The 16,491-nt window shown below is 41.4% G+C and overlaps 1 long non-coding RNA gene across 2 annotated transcripts; it reads left to right on the top strand.

The window, feature by feature from the left end:
- Window positions 1-10,060: 10,060 nt before the first annotated feature.
- Window positions 10,061-12,665, top strand: LOC119289005. Of its 2 annotated transcripts, XR_005141387.1 has the most exons (6): window positions 10,061-10,412; window positions 10,493-10,612; window positions 10,763-10,908; window positions 11,013-11,107; window positions 12,015-12,131; window positions 12,243-12,665. It is a non-coding gene; the product is annotated as an uncharacterized LOC119289005 (long non-coding RNA). The 2 variants fall into 2 exon arrangements; XR_005141386.1 differs by having other exon boundaries at window positions 10,493-10,908.
- Window positions 12,666-16,491: the final 3,826 nt, after the last annotated feature.

The following is a 16,491-nucleotide window of genomic DNA, read 5'->3' on the forward strand; positions in this document are numbered from 1 at the left end:
AAAACTTGTTATGATTATGATTACCCCTTCTCTGAACATTACTCTTTTAATGTGGAAGCAATTTATAGTATTCGAGTCTCTTATGATACTCCCACTATTATTCATGAGAAGAATCTTGCTTATGTGGAGAGTAATAAAATTTCTATGCTTATAGATCATGAAAAGAATGCTTTAGGTGCTGGTTATATTGTTTAATTCATTCATGATGCTATTTAAAATTATTATGAGGGAGGAACATATGCTTGTAGTAATTGCAATAATACCAAGTTTCCTCTCTATGTGCTTAAAGTTTTGAAGTTATGCTTGTTTTACCTTCCTATGCAAGTTGATTCTTGTTCCCATAAGTTGTTTGCTCACAAAATCCCTATGCATAGGAATTATGTTAGACTTAGATGTGCTAGTCATATTCTTTATGATGCTCTCTTTATGTTTCAATTCTTATCTTTTATGTGAGCATCATTGAAATCATCATGCCTAGCTAGGGGCGTTAAACAATAGCGCTTGTTGGGAGGCAACCCAATTTTATTTTAGCTCCTTGCTTTTTGTTCCTGTTTAATAATAAATAATCCACATATCCTATGTTTATATGTGTTTTTATGTGTTTAATTAGTGTTTGTGCCAAGTAGAACCGTTGGGAAGACTTGGGGAAAGTCTTTGCGATCATGCTGTAAAAAACAGAAACTTTAGCGCTCACGAGAATTGCTGCCATTTTTATTTAGAGAGTGCTATTTAGTTAATTCTTTTTGCAGATGATTAATAGATAAATTACTCATGTACAGCAATTTATTTGAGAATTTTATTAGTTCCAGAAGTATACGTTTGATCCATATTACTACAGACTGTTCTGTTTTTGACAGATTCTGTTTTTGACAGATTCTGTTTTTCATGTGTTGTTTACTTATTTTGATGAATCTATGGCTAGTAAAATAGTTTATAAACCATAGAGAAGTTGGAATACAGTAGTTTTAACACCAATATAAATAAATAATGAGTTCATTACAGTACCTTGAAGTGGTGATTTATTTTCTTATACTAACGGAGCTCACGAGTTTTCTGTTAAGTTTTGTGTTGTGAAGTTTTCAAGTTTTGGGTAAGGATTCGATGGACTATGGAATAAGGAGTGGCAAGAGCCTAACTTGGGGATTCCCAAGGCACCCCAAGGTAATATTCAAGGATATCCAAGAGCCTAAGCTTGGGGATGCCCCGGAAGGCATCCCCTCTTTCGTCTTCGTTCATCGATAACTTTACTTGGAGCTATATTTTTATTCACCACATGATATGTGTTTTGCTTGGAGTGTCAATTTATTTTGTTAGGATTTTCTTGGTGTTATTTATAACAATGTTTTGCATCTTTTATTTCAATAAAAGTGGCATTAATAGTCTTTACTATGCCTATGTTACAAGTCTTCATGTTGCTGTTTGAAAACAGAAAGTTTACCGCTGTTGCAATAATTCCATAGAAAAGTTAGAATGTGATAAAATGTTGAAACCTTTTGCATATTAAGCTCTGATAAATTTACTATAGTGGGAATTTTCTTTCATAATTGTTTGAGCTAGGGAAGTATGGATGTTGTAGCATTCTTACAGACTATCCTGTTTAGGCAGATTGCTGTTATGTTTGCATTGTTTGCATATGTTTGCTTCTTTAATGATTCTATTTGAGGATAGGACTATTAAATATGCCGAGGCATTTAGTATGCACTGTTTAATAATAATTTTAGTGATTTGCTACAGTAGAGTATGATAAGGTTTTTGCAATGGTTTATACTAACTTATCTCACGAGTCCTTGTTGAGTTTTTTGTGGATGAAGCTTTTGAGATTTAGGGAGACCGTGATATGAGAGGAATTAAGGAGACACAAAAGCTCAAGCTTGGGGATGCCCAAGGCATCCCAAGATAATATTTCAAGAAGTCTCAAGCGTCTAAGCTTGGGGATGCCCCGGTTGACATCCCACCTTTCTTCTTCAGCAACTATCAGTCAGTATCGGTTGATCCTAAGTTTTTGCTTCTTCACATGATGTTTGTCATTCTTAGAATGTCAGTTTATTTTGCTTTGCTTGCTGTTTGAATAGAATACCAAGATCTGGAATTATTAAATGTTAGAGAGTCTTCACATAGTTGCATAATTATTCGACTACTCATTGATCTTCACTTATATCCTTCGGAGTAGTTTGTTGTTGCTCTAGTGCTTCACTTATATCTTTTAGAGCACGGTGGTGGTTTTATTTTGAAGAAATAAATGAACTCTCATGCTTCACTTATATTATTTTGAGAGTATTTAAATAGCATGGTAATTTTCTTAAATAATCCTAATATGCTAGGCATCCAAGAATAGTAAAAACTTTCATATAGAGTATTGAATACTAAGAGAAGTTTGATGCTTGATGATTGTTTTGATATATGGAGATGGTGATATTAGAGTCATGCTAGTTGAGTAGTTGTGAATTTGAGAAATACTTGTGTTGAAGTTTGTGATTCCTGTAGCATGCACGTATGGTGAACCGTTATGTGATGGAGTCGGAGCATGGTTTATTTATTGATTGTCCTCCTTATGAGTGGCGGTCGGGGATGAGCGATGGTCTTTTCCCACCAATATACCCCCCTAGGAGCATGCACGTAATACTTTGCTTTGATAACTTCTAGATTTTTGCAATAAGTATATGAGTTCTTTATGACTAATGTTGAGTCCATGGATTATATGCACTTTTCCCCATCCTTCCACCATTGCTAGCCTCTCTAATACCGCGCACTTTTCGCCGGTATCAAACACCTATCATATACCTTCCTCAAAACAGCCACCATAGCTACCTATCATGGCATTTCCATAGCCATTCCGAGATATATTGCCATGCAACTTTCCACCATTCCGTTTATCATGACACATTCATCATTGTCATATTCCTAGCATGATCATGTAGATGACATCATATTTGTGGCAAAGCCACCGTTCATAATTCTTTCATACATGTCACTCTTGATTCATTGCATATCCCGGTACACTGCCGGAGGCATTCATATAGAGTCATATTTTGTTCTAAGTATCGAGTTGTAATTGTTGAGTTGTAAGAAAAATAAAAGTGTGATGATCATCATTTTTAGAGCATTGTCCCAAGTGAGGAAAGGATGATGGAGACTATGATTCCCCCACAAGTCGGGATGAGACTCCGGACAAAAATAAAAAAATAAAAGAGGCCAAAGAAGCCCAAATAAAAATAAAAATGAAAGAGGCCATAAAAAAGAGAAGGCCCAAATAAAAAAATAAAAAAATAAAAAAATGAGAGAAAAAGAGAAAAGGGGCAATGCTACTATCCTTTTACCACACTTGTGCTTCAAAGTAGCACCATGATCTTCATGATAGAGAGTCTCCTATGTTGTCACTTTCATATACTAGTGGGAATCTTTTATTATAGAACTTGGCTTGTATATTCCAATGATGGGATTCCTCAAAATGCCCCAGGTCTTCGTGAGCAAGCGAGTTGGATGCACACCCACTACTTTCTTTTGTTGAGCTTCCATACACTTATAGCTCTAGTGCATCCGTTGCATGGCAATCCCTACCCACTCACATTGATATCTATTGATGGGCATCTCCATAGCCCGTTGATACGCCTAGTTGATGTGAGACTATCTTCCCCCTTTTTGTCTTCTCCACAACCACCATTCTATTCCACCTATAGTGCTATGTCCATGGCTCACGCTCATATATTGCGTGAAGATTGAAAAAGTTTGAGAACATCAAAAGTATGAAACAATTGCTTGGCTTGTCATCGGGGTTGTGGATGATTTAAATACTTTGTGTGGTGAAGATAGAGCATAGCCAGACTATATGATTTTGTAGGGATAGCTTTCTTTGGCCATGATATTTTGATAAGACATAATTGCTTTATTAGTATGCTTGAAGTATTATTATTTTTATGTCAATATGAACTTTTGTCTTGAATCTTTCGGATCTGAATATTCATATCACAAGTAAGAAGAATTACATTGAAATTATGCCAACTAGCATTCCACATCAAAAATTATCTTTTTATCATTTACCTACTCGAGGACGAGCGGGAATTAAGCTTGGGGATGCTGATACGTCTCCAACGTATCTATAATTTTTGATTGCTCCATGCCATATTATCTACTGTTTTGAATGTTTATGGGCTTTATTATACACTTTTATATCATTTTTGGGACTAACCTATTAACCCAGAGCCCAATGTCAGTTTCTGTTTTTACCATGTTTTAGGGTTTCGAAGAAAAGGAAAATCAAACGGAGTCCAATTGACCTGAAACTTCACGGAACTCATTTTTGGAAGGAAAGAAGCCCAGAAGACTTGGAGTGCATGTCGGGGGATCTGCGAGGAGGTCACGAGGCAGGGGTGCGCCCACCCCCTGGGCGTGCCCTCCACCCTCGTGAGCTCCTCGTGGCCCCCCTGACGTACTTCTTCCGCCTATATATATCTCCATATACCCTAAAAACATCCGGCAGCACAATAGATCGGGAGTTCCGCCGCCAGAAGCCTCCGTAGCCATCGAAAACCAATCTAGACCCATTCCGGCACCCTGCCAGAGGGGGCAATCCTTCTCCGGTGGCCATCTTCATCATCCCGGTGCTCTCCATGACGAGGAGGGAGTAGTTCTCCCTCGGGGCTGAGGGTATGTACCAGTAGCTATGTGTTTGATCTCTCTCTCTTTCGTGTTCTTGAGATGATATGATCTTGATGTATCGCGAGCTTTGCTATTATAGTTGGATCCTATGATGTTTCTTCCCCCTCTACTCTCTTGTAATGAATTGAGTTTCCCCTTTGAAGTTATCTTATCAGATTGAGTCTTTAAAGATTTGAGAAAACTTGATGTATGTCTTGCCGTGCGTATCTGTGGTGACAATGGGATACGACGTGATTCACTTGATGTATGTTTTGGTGATCAACTTGCGGGTATCGCCCATGAACCTATGCATAGGGGTTGGCACACGTTTTCATCGTGATTCTCCGGTAGAAACTTTGGGGCACTCTTTGAGGTCCTTTGTGTTGGTTTGAATAGATGAATCCGAGATTGCGTGACGCATATCGTATAATCATACCCACGGATACTTGAGGTGACATTGGAGTATCTAGGTGACATTAGGGATTTGGTTGACACATGTCTTAAGGTGTTATTCTAGTATGAACTCTAGGGTTGTTTGTGACACTTATAGGAATAGCCCAACGGATTGATTGGAAAGAATAACTTTGAGGTGGTTTCGTACCCTACCATAATCTCTTCGTTCGTTCTCCGCTATTAGTGACTTTGGAGTGACTCTTTGTTTCATGTTAAGGGATAGTTTTATGATCCAATTATGTTAGTATTGTTGAGAGGACTTACACTAGTGAAAGTATGAACCCTAGGCCTTGTTTACCATCATTGCAATACCGTTTACGCTCACTTTTATCATTAGTTACCTTGCTGTTTTTATAATTTCAGATTACAAATACCTTTATCTACTATCCATATACCACTTGTATCACCATCTCTTCGCTGAACTAGTGCACCTATACAATTTACCATTGTATTGGGTGTGTTGGGGACACAAGAGACTCTTTGTTATTTGGTTGCAGGGTTGCTTAAGAGAGACCATCTTCATCCTACGCCTCCTACGGATTGATAAACCTTAGGTCATCCACTTGAGGGAAATTTGCTACTGTCCTACAAACCTCTGCACTTGGAGGCCCAACAACGTCTACAAGAAGAAGGTTGTGTAGTAGACATCAATACCCCGCAAACATCCAGGAGCACCACGAAACCCTATTTCCACCGCCGCAACCTTCTATACCCAAGAGATCCCATCTTGGGGCCTTTTCCGAAGCTCCACCGGAGGGGGCATTGATCACGGAGGGCCTCTACATCAACTCGATGGCCCCTCCGATGATGTGTGAGTAGTTTACATCAGACCTTTGGGTGCATAGCTACTAACTAGATGGCTTCTTCTCTCTCTTTGGATCTCAAGACAAAGTTCTCCTCGATTCTCTTGGATATCTATTCTATGTAATCTTGTTTTGCGGTGTGTTTGTCGAGATCTGATGAATTGTGGGTTTATGATCAAGTCTATCTATGAACAATATTTGAATCTTCTCTGAATTCTTTTATGTACGATTGGTTTATCTTTGCAAGTCTCTTCAAATTATCAGTTTGGTTTGGCCTACTAGATTGATCTTTCTTGCAATGGGAGAAGTGCTTAGCTTTGGGTTCAATCTTGCGATGCTCGATCCCAGTGACAGAAAGGGAAACAACACGTATTGTATTGTTGCCATCAAGGATAAAAAGATGGGGTTTACATGAATTTGCATGAGTTTATCCCTCTACATCATGTCATATTGCTTAAGGCGTTACTCTGTTCTTATGAACTTAATACTCTAGATGCATGTTGGATAGCGGTCGATGTGTGGAGTAATAGTAGTAGATGCCGAATCATTTCGGTCTACTTGTCTCGGACGTGACGCCTATATACATGATCATGCCTAGATATTCTCATAATTATTCGATTTGTATCAATTGCTCGACAGTAATTTGTTCACCCACCGTAATACTTATGCTATCTTGAGAGAAGCCACTAGTGAAACCTATGGCCCCCGAGTCTATCTTCCATCATATTAATCTATCGTTATTTCCATTATCGTTTATTTTGCGATCTTTAGTTTCAATCTATATCATAAAAATACCAAAAATATTTATCTTATTATTATCATATCTATCAGATCTCACTCTTGCAAGTGGTCGTGAAGGGATTGACAACCCCTTTATCGTGTTGGTTGCGAGGTTCTTATTTGTTTGTGTAGGTACGAGGTGACTCGCACGTGGTCTCCTACTAGATTGATACCTTGGTTTTCAAAAACTGAGGGAAATACTTACGCTGCTTTACTGCACCACCCTTTCCTCTTCAAGGGAAAACCAACGCAGTGCTCAAGAGGTAGCACTATTTCACCTTAGCTAGAGGTCCGTCGCCCGCCTGTATTTTAATTCCGGGTTAGTTGACTCCCAATTAAAGGAAGCACCACCCACGGAGGCACTAGTACGTCTGTTTGTGAGGGAAGCAATGCCTTAGTGTTTACCTTAGGGGTTGTGGGGCGCAGGAGATGTTGGCACCCGATCTGGAGTTCGGTCGGGCTTAAAGGAATGGCCGAGGGGCAGTGCCAAGCACGGCGGTGGGGTGAGGTCGAGGGGAGGGCGGGGCGGTGGAGGCAGGGGTCAGGGCCAGTGCTCACTGGCAGATCGAGAAAGATCGTGAACAGTGATTGTTGGGAGGTAGATGAAGGCCATCTGCCCATTCCTTGTAGATCGGACGATTCAGAAAAAAATGATTGTCCTATTTGTTTTTAGTCAACTATTATTTTCGTAGGACCACATGTGGTACAGTGGTGTGCTGGAGGAGTCCCCGCACTTCCCAGCCAACCTTGTGCTCATATTTCAAAATTCTAGAATCTAATTTCGTGTGCCATGCATTTTGTAGAGCTATCATATGTCTCCCATCATTTATTTTTCACCCACCTACTATCTGGTACTTTTACAGTGCACTACTTCTGCACACACTTTACCCATACTCTCACTATTGTTTTTTATGCATGGGTATTGCAGCCTCTGACACACTGTTGATAAATTCATAAAATAAAAGAGAGAAGTCGCTCCAATCTAATTCGCGTATAAGCACGAAGTGTTTCAGTGCTATAGAGGGTGTAGTGTCAGCAGATGGAGACAGTAAACATAGCTTTGCAGTTGATGATCTCATTCGCCATGAACCACCATCCCAGGTGCTTGCTTTAACTTCGCGGTGTCATATGTGGTTGCATGTTGCATATGGTGTCTAGCTTGTATTCGAAAGGCTGAAGCCAGTCTTTATTAAGATAAGGAAAGTCTTTTTTTACATCACAGTGACGGCCGCAAAGAGTGCAAGACCACAGAGCACCAAAAGCCAAAAAGGCAAGGAACTGGCTGAGCCAGTGACAAGCCCAACATAGATAGGCATCACCTACAAGCTAATTAAAAAGGCACGATGGTGGCGAAGCATCCCGCCTTCCGCCAGGCTCTCAGGTCCTCAATGATCATGCTCACCACTCCAGCCAGGTGTCTAGCGTGTATTGCTTCCAATTTTGTTAAATTGAATCTACTTAGTTTACACATTATACCTTGGAATATGACATGACTTCCTGTTTTTGGTACATACTACTACATTTGTCTATTAACCATGTTCTTACATCAAACTAATGTTCTTGTGCATCTCTCATCGATCACTTATGACAGTTAGGCATGTGGATTAGTGTGAGAAAAGCTACACTTTAAAAGAGTGCAGTGTCAGCCTCCCCACATGATTCTCAAGAAACAGTAAGGCTAGATGAAGACAGTCGATGTAGCTCTGAGTTGATGACCGTATTTCCCCTACACCACCATCGCAGGTGCTTGCTCTAACTTGGTAGTATGATATGTGGTTGCATGTTGCATATGGTGTCCAGCTTGTAATTCTTATAATCTAGTTAAATTGCATCTACTATTCTGCTTAGTTTACACATTATACCTGTTAATGTGACATGCCTTCCTGTTTTTGGTACATACAACATTTGTCTATTAATCATGTCCTTACATAAAACTACCGTTCTTTTGTATCCCACATCAATTACTTATGATGAGACACCTTTAATAGATACAACGTGATATTGATTGCATCTTTCATATGATTTATGGCATGTCCTACTTCTAATTTGTTGAAACACCATTTATGATGAGACACTTTTAACTCGGCAGAGTCATATTAGTTGCATCTTTCATGTGGTGTCTAGTTTGCATTGCTTCTAATTTTTTGAAATGGCTTCTGCTTAGTTTTCACAAATAGGTGTGAATATGCCATGCCATCTTGTTTTTCTTACATATTCCATCCTCGTATCATGTGTTTGCCTTACATCAAAGTAGTGTTTGTCAATATCATGCATGAATGAGTTCTGAAGAGTGAATTTTATTCTTTTTTCTTGTCGGTTTGACTTGGCAATGCAAAATCAATAAAGCGGAAGGAAATTTGCAAGACAGTGGATGATGGTGCTCCTTCCGAGCAACTGAAATGGAGGGTCTCTACAGATTCTACTCTGCCATCCCCCCAACAAGATTTGCAAGATAACACATGCATAAACACTCAACTTAGATGTGTTCATGATGGACACATCTCCCATACTCCACCATCACTGGTGCTCACTCTAACTTGGCACTGTTATATGTGCTTGAATGTTACGTATGATGTCTAGCTTGTATTGCTTCTAATTTTGGTGAATTGCATTCGCATACTTTACACATTATACTTGTGAATAAGACATGTGTTCCTGTTCCTAGAACATACAATATCTGTCTATCACACCATGTTCTTACATCAAAGTATTACTTTTGTGTAACCTGCAATAATCACTTACCATAAGACACATTTAACTTGGGAGTGTGATATAGGTTGCGTCTTACATTCTTTTCTAGCTTGTACTGCTTCTTATTTGTTGAAATGACACTTATGACGAGACAGTTTTAACTTGGTCGAGTGATATTCGTTGCATCTTTCATATGGTGTCTATCTTTCATTGCTTCTAATCTCTACTATTAAAGGAGGACCGAACGTCGTGATGGTTCGACCTCCTCGATCTCTCCTCCCATCGCTCGTTTCTCCCATCCCCGCTCCAAAAAAAAAGAAAAAAAAGGAAACAAACCCACGAGGCCACGACCCAGGAAAGCACGTCCCATGCACACGCAGCCTCCTCATCTTCCGCACTCCGTTGCTCCCGATCTCATCTCTCCGCTAGCTCCAATTTTTTCTCTAACTCCCCCCTCCTTGTCCGCCGCTGCGGTCGCGGTTGTGGCCGTCAGCGGTAGGAGCCAGTCTCATCGAGAAATTCTTCACTCCTCCCTCTTATCTGCACAAATCTTGATCGCGTCCGTCCATGGGCGAGCTTGGCGGCGGCGTAGAAGGAGAGTTCTTAAGCAGCTGTCGTTGGTGTGCGCGTCCGTTCATGGGGGAGCTTGCCTGCGTTGCCAGGGGTGGTCGTACTACAGTCTGCCGGCGAGCTTGGCGGCGGCGTAGAAGGAGAGTTCTTAAGCAGCTGTCGTTGGTGTGCGCGTCCGTTCATGGGGGAGCTTGCCTGCGTTGCCAGGGGTGGTCGTACTACAGTCTGCCAACGTACGCCGGCGACGTACTGGGCCTAGGCGTGGTGTGCAAGTGCAGGTGGATTTTGGTCGTCCCGTACGACTTTGCCATGGCGGATCCGCTGGCCGCCGGGAACGCCACCGATGGGAACGCCATGAGGGCGGGTTTCTCGGTGAGACGGAAGTCTGACGCCGGCTGGTGCAGCGAGTGGAGGCCTCGGGAGGCTTCTGCTCCGACCCTCAGTCTAGCGGGTCGTGTCCTACTTTTTCGTCAGGTTCAGGTAACCAATAGTTGATCTGAGAGGTAATTTGTTGGTCAACGTTGTTTGATTGATCTACACAACCTTGAGATATGCGACAGGCGGGATGAGCGCGAGCAGCCGCGGGACATGGACTCAAGCCAACACAGGTTCATGGCGGAGCAGCTCACCTGTTGGTCTCCACTTCGTAGTCGGCAGCAGCTGCCTCACCAATTGATGTGGTCTTTTTATTCCTTCCCAGATCCATTTTTTTCACACAGACCTCAATAGAAGTTGGGGATCAAGAAATTGACCGCTTCGAAGTACTGAGCATGCCTATTCTTTCTTATGCATGAGGGTATGAAACATGTTTTTGTTGTGAATTCTTGCAGCACAGGGGATTTTTTGTGGTCAAGTGGTCAACCCATCAGCCAATGCCGTCAAGATCTTCATTGAGTGTGCTTGTGCTTTTTTTGGAAGATGCCAGGCAGTAGCGCTGCTTCAGTATATTAAGAGAAGATTTACAAAATCTGAAGATGTATAATTACACTCGATCTATGCATGTTTGCCCAGATTTGAATAACTTTGAGTTTGTGACCATCGCACTTGGTATCTTTTCTAATGTATTTTTTGTTTTGCTAGGTCAAGTAGTTCCTGTGAAATGACTTTGGGAATGGGGTGGTTCACCGGGATAATTAGTGGTAGCACCTCATGCTGACAGGGAGTGCACGATCCAGGTATGTACGTATTTTCAGCTTGTTAGTCAGGATGAAGTGGAATACATCATAATATTTCTCTGCATGAACTGTCAGGGACATATCACCACGTCCACTTAATCAAGTTTATCCATGTTCAGTTCCTTAGATTGTTAATCGCTTCAGAGAACAAGTGAAAATGTAGGTTGTATCCCTCTTTAGTTTGTTAACAATCCGTTCACTGAGTCACTACTCCATCATCACATAAGACACATATGTTAAGGTCAAGAATTTGTCATCTATACTTATGATCCCTTTTTAGTTATGCTGAACTTGAGAAAGTGAATTATAGGAACAAGTGAATAAATTGTCAGTCTGTTACATGTGGGAAGAGGCCTTTTGGAACAAGTGAATTATTTGAAAATTAAAATCTTCAAATTTGTTAAAAGTGAAGTTACTCTCCAACTACAATTCTATGCAAGCATTGATCTTTAAATTGAAGGTGATTATTCTTTTTAAGAAGGGAGAATGATTCACTTTGCTGTACATGATCCTATGGTCTTTTTTATTGATTGCTATGGTTGTTCCTATTATATCCTCTAACTGACCAAAAACCCAATTCGGTGCCGAGGCTCATCTGCACCCAGTCAGAAAAAAATAATTTTTTTTTGTGTGTGATAGACAATTGTATGCGTGAGGTTCGCTCCAAATTTCAACTTATTTGGACATCTGAGCAGCTCTCAGCAAAAAAAAAACTAATCGGGTCAGAACAGTGTGTGAACAGTAAACTTTTTTTACAGATACTGAATTTGTCTTTTTTGCTGAGAGTTGCTCAGATGTTCAAATGAGTTGAAACTTGGAGTGCGCCTCACACATACAATTGTCTATCACACAAAAAAAATGGACTTTTTTGAACACTTTTAGTACATTTTTTTATTTTTTTCGTCAGGGTGGGTGCAGATGAGCTCGGGAGCAGAAACGTCGCACTCCTGACTGACCCAACTTGCCATTTCATTCTCATGCTATTAGATCGGGTGCTCATGCACAACGGTTACTTCTCTTAAGGGTGTGTTACTGTTTATTTTTGGTTTAGACTTGAACACATACTTCTGTTTGAAAACAACAAGTGCGAGCATCTCATGATTATGGTAACTAATTGTTCATTTAATACATGCAGATTATCAGATAGAACCGGATGCCACCACTTTGCAGTGTCCGATTTATGTTGGTGAGCTGGCCCATGTTGTTCATGGAATGGCTTGATGTGAAAGGAAATGGGCCCATAGGTCGAGAAGAGAAGCTTTCATTGAGCATAAGTGTGGTGTTGTTGGAATTTCTTATATTAGTTAGATATTCAGATAGCCTTTGTTTCGAGGTTAGATAGTCTTATTATGATAATCAAGTATGACATTATGACATTCTATGAGGACTACGTTTAGGCACATAAATTATGAAGCAATTATTCCTTCTTGAGAGACGCTGTTTTTCCAGAAAAATACTACTATGAGTTCAGAATTTTAGCAAAACATTCAAGTTGTCATCTTGAGATTAGTTGTTAACTAGCATTTGAAGGCATGTGACAAACAACGAGACTAATGGGTATGTATTGTGCTTTTATATAAAAATATACAATATCACCTGTTGTGCATGTGGAGTCTATCTAAAGATATAGGTTACCCTTTCTTGTGCTCTCTCAAAGCTATGTATCTCTGTGTGTATAACCTTTTAAATAACATAATCTACTGCTGAAGGTTTCAGTATGATCATGTAACTTTTTTTATTATCAAAATTGCCACATATACTACTTTGTTTTTTTTTTGCAGGAGATATACTACTTTGTTTTGATAGTGTACTATCTTATATGCATCCATGAGAGCTAAGTTGTTGCACAGTTCTTAGGCACCCGATTGCTTATTATGCCTTGTTGGGCTGTGCTACATGTGCCCAGATTGCATTTTTATGCCTTGTTGGGCTGTGGGTAAAGAGGAGATGATATTTGGCGATGATGAACAGACCAAATAACAAGTCGTAGTCATCCCTAGGGATGATGTTGATTACAGACGTGGCGACATGGCTATGAGGTCAAAGCACTAGGGAAGGGATAGTAGTGGGGACGAACTTGTCGAAATCGAACCAGAAGAGCGTTACATAGGAAGAGATGGACATTCATAATGACGTTTTAGAAACCACACATGACACCTTTCAATCTATCACTATATATATTTTTGTTATCCCGTGGCAACGCACGGGTGTCTAACTAGTTTATTGAAATGCCTTCTGCTTAGCTTACACATCATAGGTGTGAATATGCAATGTTGTCCTTTTTTCTTACATATTCAATCCTCCTATCATGTGGTCTCCTTACATGAAAGTAGTGTTCATCAGCATCATGCATCAATGAGTTCTGAAAAGCGAATTTTATTCATTTTTCTTGTGGGGTTTGACTTTACAAGGAAAAAAAGAAAGGGGAATGAAAAAATTAAGGCAGGGGCCGATGTCGGTCTTCTGGCGCTCTAGACATTGTACTACTACTACTACTACTACTACTACTACTACTACTACTACTACTACTACTACTACTACTACTACTACTACTACTACTACTACTAGTGCAGTAGAAGTTCCAAGTAAATATGATGGGCTCAACAATTCTACTCCAGCATGCCAGGTGCTTTCTCTAGCTTGGCAGTGTGATATTTGCTTGCAAGTTGCATACGGTGTCTAGCTTGTATTGCTTCTAATTTGATTAAATTGCATCTGCTTAGTTTACATATTATACATGTGAATATGGCATGTCTTCCTTTTATGCACATACTACATCTGTTATTACATGTTCTAACATTGAAGTATTGTTCGTGTCTATCCTTCATCAATCACTTATGATGACATACCTTTAACTTGGTAGTATGATGTTGTTTGCATCTTGCATATGATTTATTGCTTGTATTGCTTCACATTTGCTTAAATGCTACTTATGACAAGACACTTTTCACTTGGCAAAGTGATATTTGTAGCATCTTTCATATGGTGTCTACCTTCCATTGAATTCCTTCTAATTTATTGAAATGCCTTCTGCTTAGTTTACACATCATAGGTATGATTATCCCATGTCGTCCTATTTTTTGTACATATTACATCCTCCTATCATGCGATTGTCTAACATCAAAGTTCAGTTTGTCTGTATCGCCTTTTTCTTGTGGGCTTGACTTGACATGGCAAAGAAAGAGAGGAAGGAACATAGAATGGTAGGCGATGGTGTTAGTATGTGACGTCCCCGGTTTGACCGTACACTAATCATGCACGCAAATGTGTACGATCAAGATCAGGGACTCACGGGAAGATATCACAACACAACTCTACAAATAAAATAAGTCATACAAGCATCATAATACAAGCCAGGGGCCTCGAGGGCTCGAATACAAGTGCTCGATCATAGACGAGTCAGCGGAAGCAACAATATCTGAGTACAGACATAAGTTAAACAGGGTGCCATAAGATGGCTAGCACAAACTGGGATACAGATCGAAAGAGGAGCAGGCCTCCTGCCTGGGATCCTCCTAGGTCACTCCTGGTCGTCATCAGCGGGCAGCACGTAGAAGTAGGCACCTCCGGTGTAGTAGGGGTCGTCGTCGACGGTGGCGTCTGGCTCCTGGACTCCAGCATCTGGTTGCGACAACCAGAAAGAAAGGAAAAGGGGAAAAAGGGGGGAGAAAGCAACCGTGAGTACTCATCCAAAGTACTCGCAAGCAAGGAACTGCACTACATATGCATGGGTATATGTGTAAGGAGGCCATATCAGTGGACTGAACTGCAGAATGCCAGAATAAGAGGGGGATAGCTAGTCTTATCGAAGACTACGCTTCTGGTCACCTTCTTCTTGCAACAGGTAGAAGAGGGTAGGTCGAAGTCCTCCAAGTAGCATCTCCAAGTAACATCTCATAGCATAATCCTACCCGGCGATCCCCTCCTCATATCCCTGAGGTAGAGCGACCACCGGTTGTATCTGGCACTTGGAAGGGTGTGTTTTATTAAGTATCCGGTTCTAGTTGTCATAAGGTCAAGGTACAACTCAAAGTCGTCCTGTTACCGAAGATCACGGCTATTCGAATAGATTAACTTCCCTGCAGGGGTGCACCAACTTACCCAACACGCTTGATCCCATTTGGCCGGACACACTTTCCTGGGTCATGCCCGGCCGCGGAAGATCAACACGTCGCAGCCCCACCTAGGCTCAACAGAGAGGCCAGCACGCCGGTCTAAACCTAAGCGCACAGGGGTCTGGGCCCATCGCCCATAGCACACCTGCACGTTGCGTACGCGGCCGAAAGCAGACCTAGCCTAGTGGCGTTCCAGTCCAATTCGGCGCGCGCCGCTCCATCGCTGACGTCTGAAGTGCTTCGGCTGATACCACGACGTCGGGATACCCATAACTACTCCCACGTAGATGGTTAGTGCGTATAGGCTCGTAGCCAGACTCAGATCAAATACCAAGATCTCGTTAAGCGTGTTAAGTGTCCGCGAACGCCGAACAGGGCCAGGCCCACCTCTCTCCTAGGCGGTCTCAACCTGCCCTGTCGCTCCGCCACAAAGATCCACACAGAGGGCCGTCGGGACAAAGGTCCTTTCAGCCCCCAATCCGTGAATCACTCGCGGGTACTCTTCGAGCTGACCCGACTTTAGTCACCATCTGTATAGTATGTATGTATGTATAGTATATACCCGTGATCACCTCCCGAGTGATCACGGCCCAATATTATAGCAAGGCAGACTGACACGAAGGTAGGGCCAACAATGATAAACTAGCATCCTATACTAAGTATTTAGGATTGCAGGTAAGGTATCAACAGGTGTAGCAACAATGTCAGGCTATGCATCAGAATAGGATCAACGGAAAGCAGTAACATGCTACACTACTCTAATGCAAGCAGTATAGATAAGAATAGGCGATATCTGGTGATCAAGGGGGGGGGCTTGCCTGGTTGCTCTGGCAAGAGAGAGGGGTCGTCAACTCCGTAGTCGAACTGGGCAGCAGCAGCGTCGGTCTCGTAGTCTACCGGAGAGAAGAGGGGGGAGAAACAATGAATACCAAGTAAACAGATGCATATCGGTGCATGACATGTCAAGAAGCGATGCTAGGCGTGCCCTAACGTGGTATGAGGTGGTACTGGTTAAGGGGGGAATCATCCGGGAAAGTATTCCCGGTATTTCGTGTTTTCGGACAGATGAACCGGAGGGGAAAAGTTGCGAGTTCGATAGGTTAGGGGTGTGTGGCGGACGAACGGACTGCGTATCCGGAATCGTCACGTCGTTCTGAGCAACTTTCATGTTGAAAATATTTTAATCCGAGTTACGGATTAAAAGATATGATTTTTAAAAGATTTTAATAATTTTGGAATTTAATTAGTTATTTAATTAATTCGAAAAAA

This window comes from Triticum dicoccoides, chromosome 4A, assembly GCF_002162155.2.
Source record: "Triticum dicoccoides isolate Atlit2015 ecotype Zavitan chromosome 4A, WEW_v2.0, whole genome shotgun sequence".
Classification (NCBI taxonomy): domain Eukaryota; kingdom Viridiplantae; phylum Streptophyta; class Magnoliopsida; order Poales; family Poaceae; genus Triticum; species Triticum dicoccoides.